At 39.0% G+C, this 11,460-nt stretch overlaps 2 pseudogenes; one reads left to right on the top strand and one right to left on the bottom strand.

Moving 5' to 3' along the window:
* The first annotated feature begins 203 nt into the window (after positions 1-203).
* Positions 204-1,073, top strand: LOC144376813 (serine/threonine-protein kinase 38 pseudogene; annotated as a pseudogene).
* Positions 1,074-5,540: 4,467 nt separating this feature from the next.
* On the bottom strand, positions 5,541-11,243 carry LOC144377119 (olfactory receptor 52K1-like; annotated as a pseudogene).
* Positions 11,244-11,460: the final 217 nt, after the last annotated feature.

The following is an 11,460-nucleotide window of genomic DNA, read 5'->3' as shown; positions in this document are numbered from 1 at the left end:
TTTTAAAAAGTAATAGAAATACTTTTAATATTGATTGTTTTGGTTACATACATGTTGGAACTGACCAAATTGCATACTTCATATATTTGTATTTTATTGTATTTCAATTTTACCTCAACAAACCTATGGAATTTTACCTCAACAAACCTATGGAAAAAATTTTTTTAAAGAAATAAAGTACATGAATACTGGGGGAATTAAAAAAAGCCACTCTGACCAAAGAGAAAACTAAGTTTTATATAGCAGAAACTAGTCATAGACTCTATTACCTATAGATTCTAATCACCAACTTGGATTCATCCACAGAGACATCAAACCAGACAACCTTCTCTTGGACACTAAGGGCCATGTGAAACTTTCTGCCTTTGCACAGGACTGAAAAAAGCACATTGGACAGAATTTTATAGGAATCTGAACCATAGTCCCCCCGAGTGGTTTCACTTTCCAGAATCTGAACTCCAAAAGGAATGCAGAAACCTGGGAAAGAAACAGATGTCAACTAGCCTTCTCCACAGCAGGCACTCCTGAGCACATTGCTCCAGAGGTATTCATGCAGACCAGGTACAACAAACTCTGTGGTTGGTGGCCACTTGAAGTGATCATGTATGAGATGCTCATCAGCTACCCACTTTCTGAGACCCCTTAAAAGATATGTAAGAAGGTAATGAACTGGAAAGAAATTTTGATTTTTTCCTCTGGAAGTTCCCATCTCTGAGAAAGCCAAGGATCCAATTTTGAGATTCTGCTATGAATGGGAACATAGAATTGAGCCTTTGGAGTTGAGGAAATAAAAAGTTATTCTTTTTTTGAAGGTGTTGACTGGTAACATATCAAAGAGATGCTACAATATCTATTGAAATTTAAAGCATTGTTGATGTCTCAAACTTTGATCAATTTCCAGAATCTGATATTCTTAAGCCAACAGTGGCTTCAAGTAATCACCCTGAGACTGATGACAAGACAAAGACTGGATCTTCATCAATTACACATACAAGTGATTAGAGGGCCTGATTGAAAAGTCAGGGGAGGTAGGGGATGGGGAGATACCTTCCTACATGAAAGCAGCAAAATAGAACCCTTGTCACGGAATCCTGAGAGGAGCAGATTTCTTTGTATAACATCAGAGTTTTCCTCTTACGCTTTTCCAAGAAGTTTATGGAACCCATCAATATGTCATTAATAAAGTTTCCTGAAATGTGATAGTAAGTGGATTTTCTTCCACAATACATCTGAAATCTGAAAGAACAATGACAGCCAATTCTACTACATTGGCCATAAATAACTGTCTTGCTTCTTTAGACTTTTAGCACAAGGTGCCTTCTCTGTGGCAGTTCTGCCACCTTCAGATTTTTGCTGCAACAGAAAAATATGAAGGTTCCACTTTAATGCATTACTCATTTTTGGTTTTAAGTTTTGATAACTATTAAAGCCTCATTTGCACCTGGATGGTAACTTTGCCTGATGTAGAGCATCATGGCTAAGCTCCAGCGGGGGAGACTGGTTTCTTCAGTCTCAAGGTTGCAAAGGTCAGCTTCAAAAGGGAAGTACATCCCAGTGAAACTGCTTGGATTTTAACATCTTAGATGAAGAAAAAAAGAATGTTAGGGAAGTTTTAATCTGGATGAAAGTAGTGTGTTTATCCCTTAATTTTTCATTCATAGCCTGTGACAGGAAGTAAATGAGATTATTTTGTGCAACTCTGTAGTTCCTTTGTATTACCAAACAGTTGGTTAATACATGAGTGTGTTTTGCAAGAGTGTGTGGTAAGCAGGGTAGGAGAAGTAGCAGAGTAGCAGTAGCAGCTGTGGGTTTGGGAGTGGCAGGGCATAGTTTGTTGTAGGGAAAAATGCCCACATTTTAATTTTCAAACTTCTAAATAAACTGTGAGAGCAGCAAAAAAAAAGTAAAAATAAATAAAACGGATTGGGGATGTTGCTCAGTGGTAAAGCACCCTTGAGTTCCATAATTAATGCATACACACACAAACACAAACACATGAATAATACAAAGACCTAACTCACTTTATTCAATCTTAACAACACTGAAGGGTCAGCCCAGCTCAAGAGGCCCCACTGGGTTAGCTGAGGCATCTGGGAGAATGAGATCACAGTTCAGCTTTTTTCTCTGTAGTCCTGCTTCTCTCAATCTTTGACAGGTGTCATTCCAATATACATACTTCACAATAAACTTCCTTTGTATAAAAATAAGTTTCAGGGTCTGTTTCTTGGTAATCAAATCTAAGACATATGCTCCCTGACTCAGAAGTACTTTGCTGTTTCTTTGCAGGATTGTGACACACTCACAGACATCAACCTCCTTGCCATAGCAAGAGTGGGATAAATAGGGCTTCTCAAACAGTCCAACCCAGGAAATTCCCAACAAAATGTGCTGAATCCTCCTCTATCATATTTCCCCATCACCAAGAACTTCTCTTGGTCCCACCTCTGAAGTAGCTACCACATCAGCCTTCACTTCAAGAAGAGTGGCTACCCTCTCCTTGGGAACAGTGCGTAAGCCTTTCATTCATTCAGTCAACAAGTATTTCATTCACAGCTGATAGAAAGCCTCATTCATTCATTCATTCAATAAACACAGATTTTCTATGAATTAAAATTTTTCAATGTTACAATGGTGAAAAAATGCTAAGAATTCAGTAGAAACTATATGATTTTTTAAATTTTTATCTTTACCAAGCGGCAATACATGATAGAATACTCTAATGATGTTGGTAACAACAACTGGGAACTTACTGAAGTTCCCAGTCAGCCACACAAAAGAAAAAAAGCTTTTATTTTACAGTGTACTGTGTTTCTACGCTTGGATTTTCAAAAGGTTTGGTTTATTAAATGTCTTTGATGGCCTGGCATGGTGGTGCATGTCTATAATCCTAGTAATTTATAAGACTGAGGCAAGAGAATCACATGTTCAACAACTTATTGAGACCCTGCCTCAAAATAAAAAATAAAAAGGGGTGAGGATGTACAGTTCAGTGGTAGAGTACCCCTGGGTTCAATCCCAATTACTGGAAAAAAAAAATCCTTGACTTTATGTTTTCAACTTGTGATGTAATCCCATCGTAAATCAAAGATCATCTGTAATAAATATCTACCAACTTCAGGTACTCTACTAGATGTTAGAAAAAGTAAACAATATGATAAAACAGTAATAAAATGATAAAAAGTGTTACTAGATGATATATATTAAGTACATGATCACATAAATAGTTAATAGCAGTTATAAGTATTAGAAATTAAGCCTACTGTGTGTTAAAAGCATATACTAGGTAGACTTTTCCAGTCTGCAGAGCTCATAAAAGACCTCCCTAATTCAAGTCAGCAACCAGAAGTACTGATTAAAGTGAAAGAGGGTGTGGAGTAGGTTGAGGGTACAAAATCCATATGGCAAGAAGAGAGAGAATTTGATATTTTCAAAGACTTGAAATAATTTTTTTATAAATAATTTTATTTATTTACTCAGGAACTTAGACTAGAGTATAAGCTGGAACCTGTGCATGCAGGGTCTTTTAGGCCATGTTAAAGAGCTATGGAAAGTCAAGATGGATTTTAAGCAAATGACTGAGACATGAACAGACTCTCATTAACAAAACATCATCCTAAGAGAATGGGTAGGAAGGAGTTAAACAAAGTTGGAAATCTGTTGGGAAGCAAACGCAGAATTCTCTACAGACATTTAAGGACATATCATGGGAATAGGAAGATGAATTTGGGAGCTTTGGGGATAAAGAAATCAGGGACATAAAAAGCCAGAGCAGTCAATGGGTCATCCACATGCATATTGATGTCTCCCACAGGGATCAAAACACAGATTTTGACCCTGTCATCATTTAAGGAAGAAGAGTAATGATGAGAGATAAAAATTAACTGGGAGTGGTAGAAGATAATATACATGAATGCATGAATATCGAAGAAGTACCCCGTCTGTGCTTATTTGTTTGCTTGTCTGTTTTATGGGAAAGAACTAAAAATTATATTGGGAACAAGCACACTAAACACTTCCACCAAACAGAGATAGAAAAGAAATATGAGAAAACAAGTGGTTCCTGCTGAATAGGAGATATGACATTTCATTAGACATAAAATGGGAATAATCATGACACCCGCTCTGCATTTTGTGAACATCAGAGAGTATGTGTGCAAAGTTTTTATCTCAAGGACTCAAGGTACCATGGAGTAAGAGCTGAAACTCAAGAGTAACCCTTATGAACAAGATTTTTCACTAATACAACATATTCAAAGTAGAATTGTTCAAAATTATTTTTCTCAAAGCACTTGAAGACCTCTAAGCCCCTTGGTGGTAGCCATCACTCAATCCTCCACCCATCTAAAGAAGGCTTCTCTGCAATCCTGTGGCTGGTCCACCTCTCCTGCAGATCTTTGTTCCACTCTGTCCCTTGGATCAGCTACAGGGACAAACTGGGTCTCCACTTTTTGCCTTTAAGAGCCATCTTCTTACTAATAATCTCAAAGACTAATATTTAAAGAAGAAAATAAGGTCGTAGTATATGGCATAAAGCAGAAACTACTTAAGAGGAAATATTTGAGGCAAACCTCTGCTTCCTGTAACAGGAAGTTTATCCCTAACCCTCTGACTACCCATCTATCAATGCAAGCCCCTGCTCTTCTAAACGTTGGTCATACATCCCTTTAACGCAAGCCAGTCCATACCCCACTCCTGCCACTCACCCTCCAATGAGGACTGTTCTCTATGATTTAGAACCAATATGACTTGGAACCAGTCTCTCTCAGAGCAATACCACATTTTATCATACTTTCTGCATTTTCAATTTCATCTCACCATTACACTGAAAGCATGGTAAATACTCAAGATGTGAAAGGTCATAATTAAGAAAAGAAGAAAGGGGAGCAAAAGAAAAAATGAAAGGAAGACAAATGCCGTTTTTTTTCTGTTTGTCCTATGCTTGTGCACAACAATGAATCTGTCTTAAAACAGTAATCATGTCCTTCAGTGCCTCTGCACAGTGTACAATATACCACCATTTGAAATTACAACCATTGACAAGGCTAAGTTAAGGAGATGTCAGTCTTGATGATGATAGTGAAGAAAGTAGTATTTGTGATGTGATTGTGATGACAATGGTTCATTTCATGTCTTCAAAAAAAATATACTGAATGCCTACTGATATGGAAACTTGTGTATTCATTTATTCAAAAACGCACATAATGTTAATGTGACTAATGAAGAAATACACTAGGGCCTAGATAAGATCTTTTTATAAATCAAACATTTATTAAGAGCGTATCACATGCAAGAATACAATAGAAATCATGTTCTACTGGGGATCCAGGACAGAGATCATTATATTTACACATATATACACCTTTATACATTATATACACATACACATTTATATGTATATACAATGACATATAAGTATGTGTATTACATATATAGCATAACATTATAATGATATATATAGTTTAGATTACCTAATGTATTATATATATCATTATATATTTATATATAATTATAAATTGAAAGATACATACACTGTACTCTGAGGTGAGAAAATGAGTAACTTGATGTACTTAGAAAAATTTCCTCCAAGGAGTTGAGGCTGGAACTGAAGTTCAAAATGAGTAGAAGTGATGAGGATAGAACAAGGAGTTGTATTTCCATGAGGAGGAGCTGGGACAACCCTCGCTAGAGGGAACATACACATTTGAGGAACCTGAAGAAGGGCACTTGTGTAATTAGGAAGGTATAACACTCAGACAACACTATAAATTTCACAGATATGTACAATTTTAAGAATACATGAAAACACAGTAAAGTGGGTGCCAATGGTAGGGACTGGGAAGAGAATGAGAAGAGTTAGAAATGAAAACAAAAAATAAGAAACAAAACAAGAATTTTAAAAATTATTATTGTGTGCAATAAACTTAGAGCATGCTTAACTCAAGTCTCTGCTCTTGAGACTAAAATTGAAGAAATAAAATAATAATTACCATTTCTTCCAAGAAGTAAAAGTATATAATATTATAGGAGTCATTGAGGTCATCTATCCATAGACTGAGAAAGTACGTAGAATAAAGAAACCAAGCTTTATCTGCAATTCTGGAGTTAGATAATATATGAGTATTTTAAAGTATTTTTTCTCATAAACTTGAACTCTAAAATATCCATAAATTGGCATTTCTCTTTCTCTAACGCCAAAGTTTCTCTGGTAACAAGGACCTATCTACTCCCATGCACAGGCTGTGTGAGTGCCGTGTGACAGAAGGTGCCCTGTTTGTTTCAGTGCCCAAAATAGGTATCCAGTTCCTCTCTCCCTGAACCCCTCAGTCACTTGAATCTCGATCCATCAAAGTCCTGTTTCTTAGTTACTTGATGTATTTGTATTATCAGCACAAATAAACTATAAGCTTTTGGATAAAAATGGTATCAGAAAATTACTTGCTTAATTATTAGTTGAGATATAACAGCCCTTCTTAGTCTTTTTCCCTAATAGCTGAACATCACAGAATCCAGAAGTTATTTTGCAATTTACAGCCTCTAAAGATAACTTTATTTCCTTTATCTTCACTGTCCCCACCAGACAAGTGTACCTGAGCTGTGAGGCTTCTGCCCCATGGGAGAGGGCCACTGTGGCCCCTGATGTTCAGCTGATGAAAATTATACTCAAGTGGGATCAATCTGTTTGGAGTCTAGAATTGTGAACAGCTGCTCCCGCATCTGCTTGGTTTTAACCCCATAGACAATGGGATCCAATGCAGGAGGAAAGAGCAAGTAAAGATTAGCAAGGATGACCTTGGCAGCAGAGGCTGTGGGTGGCCCAAAGCGCTGCATGACCACGGAAAGAAAGCCTGGTCCATAAAAGAAGAAGATGACACAGACGTGAGCTGTGCACGTGCTGCCTGCTTTTGCACGCGCCTCGGGTGAGGGAATACACGTCACAGTCTTCACAATCTGCCCATAGGAGTAGGCAATAAAGGCCACATCCTCGACACCAAGAAAGACTGCCACGGTAAAAGCATAGAGGTTGTCCACAGTGGTGGCCCCACAGGCCAGCTTTACCACTGCCATATGTTCACAGTAGGTATAGGCAATCATGTGCGAGCCACAGTAGGGCAGTCGACGAGCCAAGCTTGGAAAGAAGATGGTCAACCCCACACCTCGAAGCACCACCAGGCCCCCAATCTTGGTGACAACAACTGGGGTCAGGATGGTTGCGTAATGCAGTGGATTACAGATAGCCACAAAGCGGTCGAAAGCCATGGCCACGAGCACCCCTGACTCCATGGCAGAGAATGCATGGATGACAAACATCTGGGAAAGGCAGGAGAAGGAGCTGATGGCTGTAGCATCAAACCAAAATATAGCCAGCATCTTGGGCAGAGTGGAAAGGGAGAGGACCAGGTCAACAAAAGACAGCATGGCCAGAAACAAAAACATGGGCTGATGAAGACTGTGCTCTGTCCAGATGAGAAAAAGCAGGATGCCATTCCCAGTCAGTGCCAAGAAAAACATGAAATAGAAAGGAAGAGAGATCCAAATGTGGGCAGCAGCAGTCCTGGGATGCCAACTAAGAAAAAGGTATGTGGGAAGAGATGAGAGTTGTTGGAAAGAATCTCGGCCATCATCCCACATGGAAGAACAAAGGGCCTCTGCAAAGAAAAGCAGGCAGGTGAGACACAATAATGGGGAAATTGGGAACTCGAGACACATGGTCTCATTACACCACCAACCACCACCACATCAATTTCCCCAATCATTCTCAGGGGGAAAGTAAAAAATAATTTTCAGTTCAGTCAATATTTCTGCAAAATCTTCAAACACAGAAGAGGCAAGTTGGTAGGCAATACATTGAACAGGAAGTTCAGAAACCAGGTTCCAGGTTACATATCCATATACTTTAAGGGGATGCCCAGGAATTGTTGAATAAAAATTATTCCCATGAAATTCATATTCCCAAATTCTGCATGCTTGTGTTTGATTTAATCAGCACTGACCTCAGCTGATCCTCTGGCCTTATTCTACTAAATTTCGTCTGAAACCACCAAAAATCTGACATTAGAAAATTCCTTAGTTTAGAGACATCCTACTCCTCCAAACTTCACTTGAATGCCAAGACTAACGAATAACATGCTCCCTGATGACTCCAACATTGATCGGCTCTTCCTTGCTTCTCTTTCCAATATTACCAAGTCTGTCTGAGTCTACAACCTCCCATGTTTTCCCCTCCTACAAGGTGATATTGTACTGGAGTTGACACAAAGTTTATCATTGTGGTGACCTGCAGGAAACAGAGGCTCTTGGTTACAACAGCACCACAAAGGCCAAAGAATTCTGGATCACAGTCACCTTCATGAGAACAGGAAAGAAAACTGGCAGATGTGCCTTCCTGCTCTTCTCTTCAAGTTTTCACACTAATAGTTTACATTATTCATATCCCCAGGATATGCCACGTTCAATACATAATTTTATGGGTTAGAAAACTGAGATCTGGAAAGAAGTAACTTACCCAGCATCATGGCTTTGTATGAGTGAACCAGACCACTGCTCACATCTACTGGCCTCCAACCTAGATGACAGCACCCTGTCATGGTGTAATCAACGGCTCCTGTATGCCTCCAAGCCCCTCAGCCATAGAGGGTAAAACAAAGGGATTAAATAACAGGGCCGATAGGGAGGACTTAGGGATTATGTGTTTCTGACATCTCAATACCTCAAGTACCACAATCCTCACTTGTGAGAAACAGACACAAGGACACACAGATACCTGGTTCTTAGGTCTGAGAAGTCTTTGGAATGTAAGATAAATGATTTCACCAACTCACATTCTAAGCATAAAAAAGGTACAGCCAGATTGATTTTTATAGCCTCAATGACAGCAAAAGAGGTCTCTAAGCATAAAGGAAAGAACTCAGCCTGGAACAAAGTCCAAGAAAGAAATGGCACAGCTTTAAAATGTCCAAGAAAGTTTCCTTTTTATCTCCAAGGGAAAACACATATAATTATTCCCCATGCCTTCAACTACAGCTGCTGAGGAGACCAGGCAATGATGGCAGAAGGTGTGTGGGCCGGGAAAGTATGAGTGGACCTAGAGTTTTAGTGTCATGGAATAGACTATCGAGAAGAAATCAACATACTGGTTCAGGGCCCCTTTTCTGTCAAATGTCAGCTGTGTGACCTTAAAAGAGCATCAGGACACTTCAATTTTCCTCACATGCAAAATGATTATACTAGAATCTATCTCAAAAAGGCTTGGAGGGAATTGAATAAGAGGTAATATGTAAAAATTCATTGTCAAAAATACTGAAAATAGTTTGATTTTTAATATTATTGTTTTCACTGAACTATAATAGACACTACTTTAGGGAGGAGTCTGCTTAAGAATAACAAAAACTTTCAAAATTGAGAGACAAACCAGATACCTCCATGGGTGGATGCTGTGTAGCAAACAGGAGCTACCCAATTAAAAGCACCACATCCTCCCAGAAAATGCTCCCTCCTTTCTTCCCAATAGCATGTTGCTTCCCTCAACAACCCCTGAGTATGAGTGTCAAGAGATGTGGCTCTGATCACCAGAACATCTGCTTCAAATTATCTTCAAAACTGCCCTTCCTTAAACCTTTATCCCCAGAATATTGTTAATGTCTCAATTATCCTCTTGGGACTCAGGAATTGCGGCTGTCTGGGTGCCTTACAAAAAAAATCTGACCCAGTAAACTCAGATCTTCTACCTCTATCAAGGATGCAGGTAAAGAGAGGCAGTGGGTCTAGGAAACAGAGAAGTCAGGGACTTGTAATTGGGGTGGATTCATAAACCCTGCAGGTTTCACAGAGGAACACTCTTCCAAAGAACCTATTTCTAACCTAGGACTAGATGAATGTTTGCCTGTGATGGAGTGAGGAATTCTTACATCCTCAATCCCTCTCTCGCCCTGTTCCATAAAAGGTCTTTCTTCCTTTTCCACCTTTGTTCCACCAAGGTCTAGATCAGTTTCTGACAAGGTAGAATATTGCCTGTGTTTTTTATTTTTCCTACTAAAAATGGACAGCGCACAATTCTACCCCAGGAAGGCTGATTGTTCAGATTTGGAAAAGTTAGGAAAAGTTAATAGATAGATGTAGCCACTATGGATCTCTCTTTCCTGATCCTATCCTTAGCCATTACTTACCAAAGAGCTGTAACGACTGACCTACAAGAGAGGTGAGAGTTTAAGGTACCAGGCAAGTCCCAAGAACAGGGTATTTAATGGGTACTTTTTCAAGCACTGTCTGTAGGGATTGAAGGTGAAGTTTCTACCACCTAGAAACCAATTAGTACTTCTGCCTCCTCTTCAAACAAATTTCTAACTAGTTCTATTCATTGTATTGAGACCCCAGGGAACAACCTAGGAGGGAATATTTTGAACAGCATACTCCAGAGTAACTTGCCAAGAGGGAGCAAAGGCCCTACAGCCAAGAGAAAAAAAGAGGCTTCCTGCCATGGGGAATGGGACCACCCAACCTGATGATGGTCCAGAAAGATCTGAGCTAGGGAAGGTAGAGAAAAACACAGAAAAATGTGAAGGGGCACCCCCTAGGACCAGCATAGAACATTGCCTAGAGGACTTCCAGTGAGACAGGAGACCATGAAAGGAAGAGGAGATTAATATGTGAGAGCCTTTATGAAAAGAGAGACTCCATACAAAAACTGTAAGGCTATAGAAAATGGAAAATGTTTCCTGTGCCTAGCCTTGAAATGGTAGGTGTGAGGCTAGCCCAATCCTGTAGATTTTGCTATCCATATGTTATTTGACAACTCTGACCCTTTTTAATTGGTCTCCCTATTTTTCACTTTCCTCACAGTCACAAAAATCACTTCTGATAATAGTGCCAGATTAACCTACAGGGGGCTATACAAGAATATTGCAGTGCATTAGGAAAAGAGGAAATAGAAGGCTGATTTCTTTCAGTTTACATAGGAGAAGACATGGAAGAATGCAGGATTTTTCACAGGTTCTTAAAATCCATAAAGAAATTTCTGGGACTGGCAAAAAATTATTTGTTCTATGAAGCTAAAGAAAAAAATAAGAGCAAATTTATAGAAATTTAGACTTCAGAACTGAAACAGACTTCTCGCTTTCAGAATGACAATCATTTCTCAATTACAGAGGTAACCACAGGTTATATAAGAAGAGAATAGAACACAGTTTACTGGGAATGGTAGTATCCAGAATCTGGTTATCCACTTAGTAGAGCTGTGTTTTAAGGTAATGATTAGTTCCAAAGAAAATGAGAAGATATAGCAGGTGTCATTTCAGGTAGAGGCAAGATAACAAACATTAATATGAAATGCTCAGTTTGCTGATCAAGAAGATATGCTTGGTAATAGTGAATGTTTTGACAGATGATGCTATTACAACTCTTAGAGAAAGAGAGGTATAATGATGTAGCAAAACACCAGTCCAGAAACCCAGTGGAGAAGGAAGG

This window comes from Ictidomys tridecemlineatus, chromosome 4 (assembly GCF_052094955.1).
Source record: "Ictidomys tridecemlineatus isolate mIctTri1 chromosome 4, mIctTri1.hap1, whole genome shotgun sequence".
NCBI lineage: Eukaryota > Metazoa > Chordata > Mammalia > Rodentia > Sciuridae > Ictidomys > Ictidomys tridecemlineatus.
The sequence above is the reverse complement of the archived record's forward strand: the minus strand, read 5'-3'. Positions and strand labels throughout refer to the sequence as shown.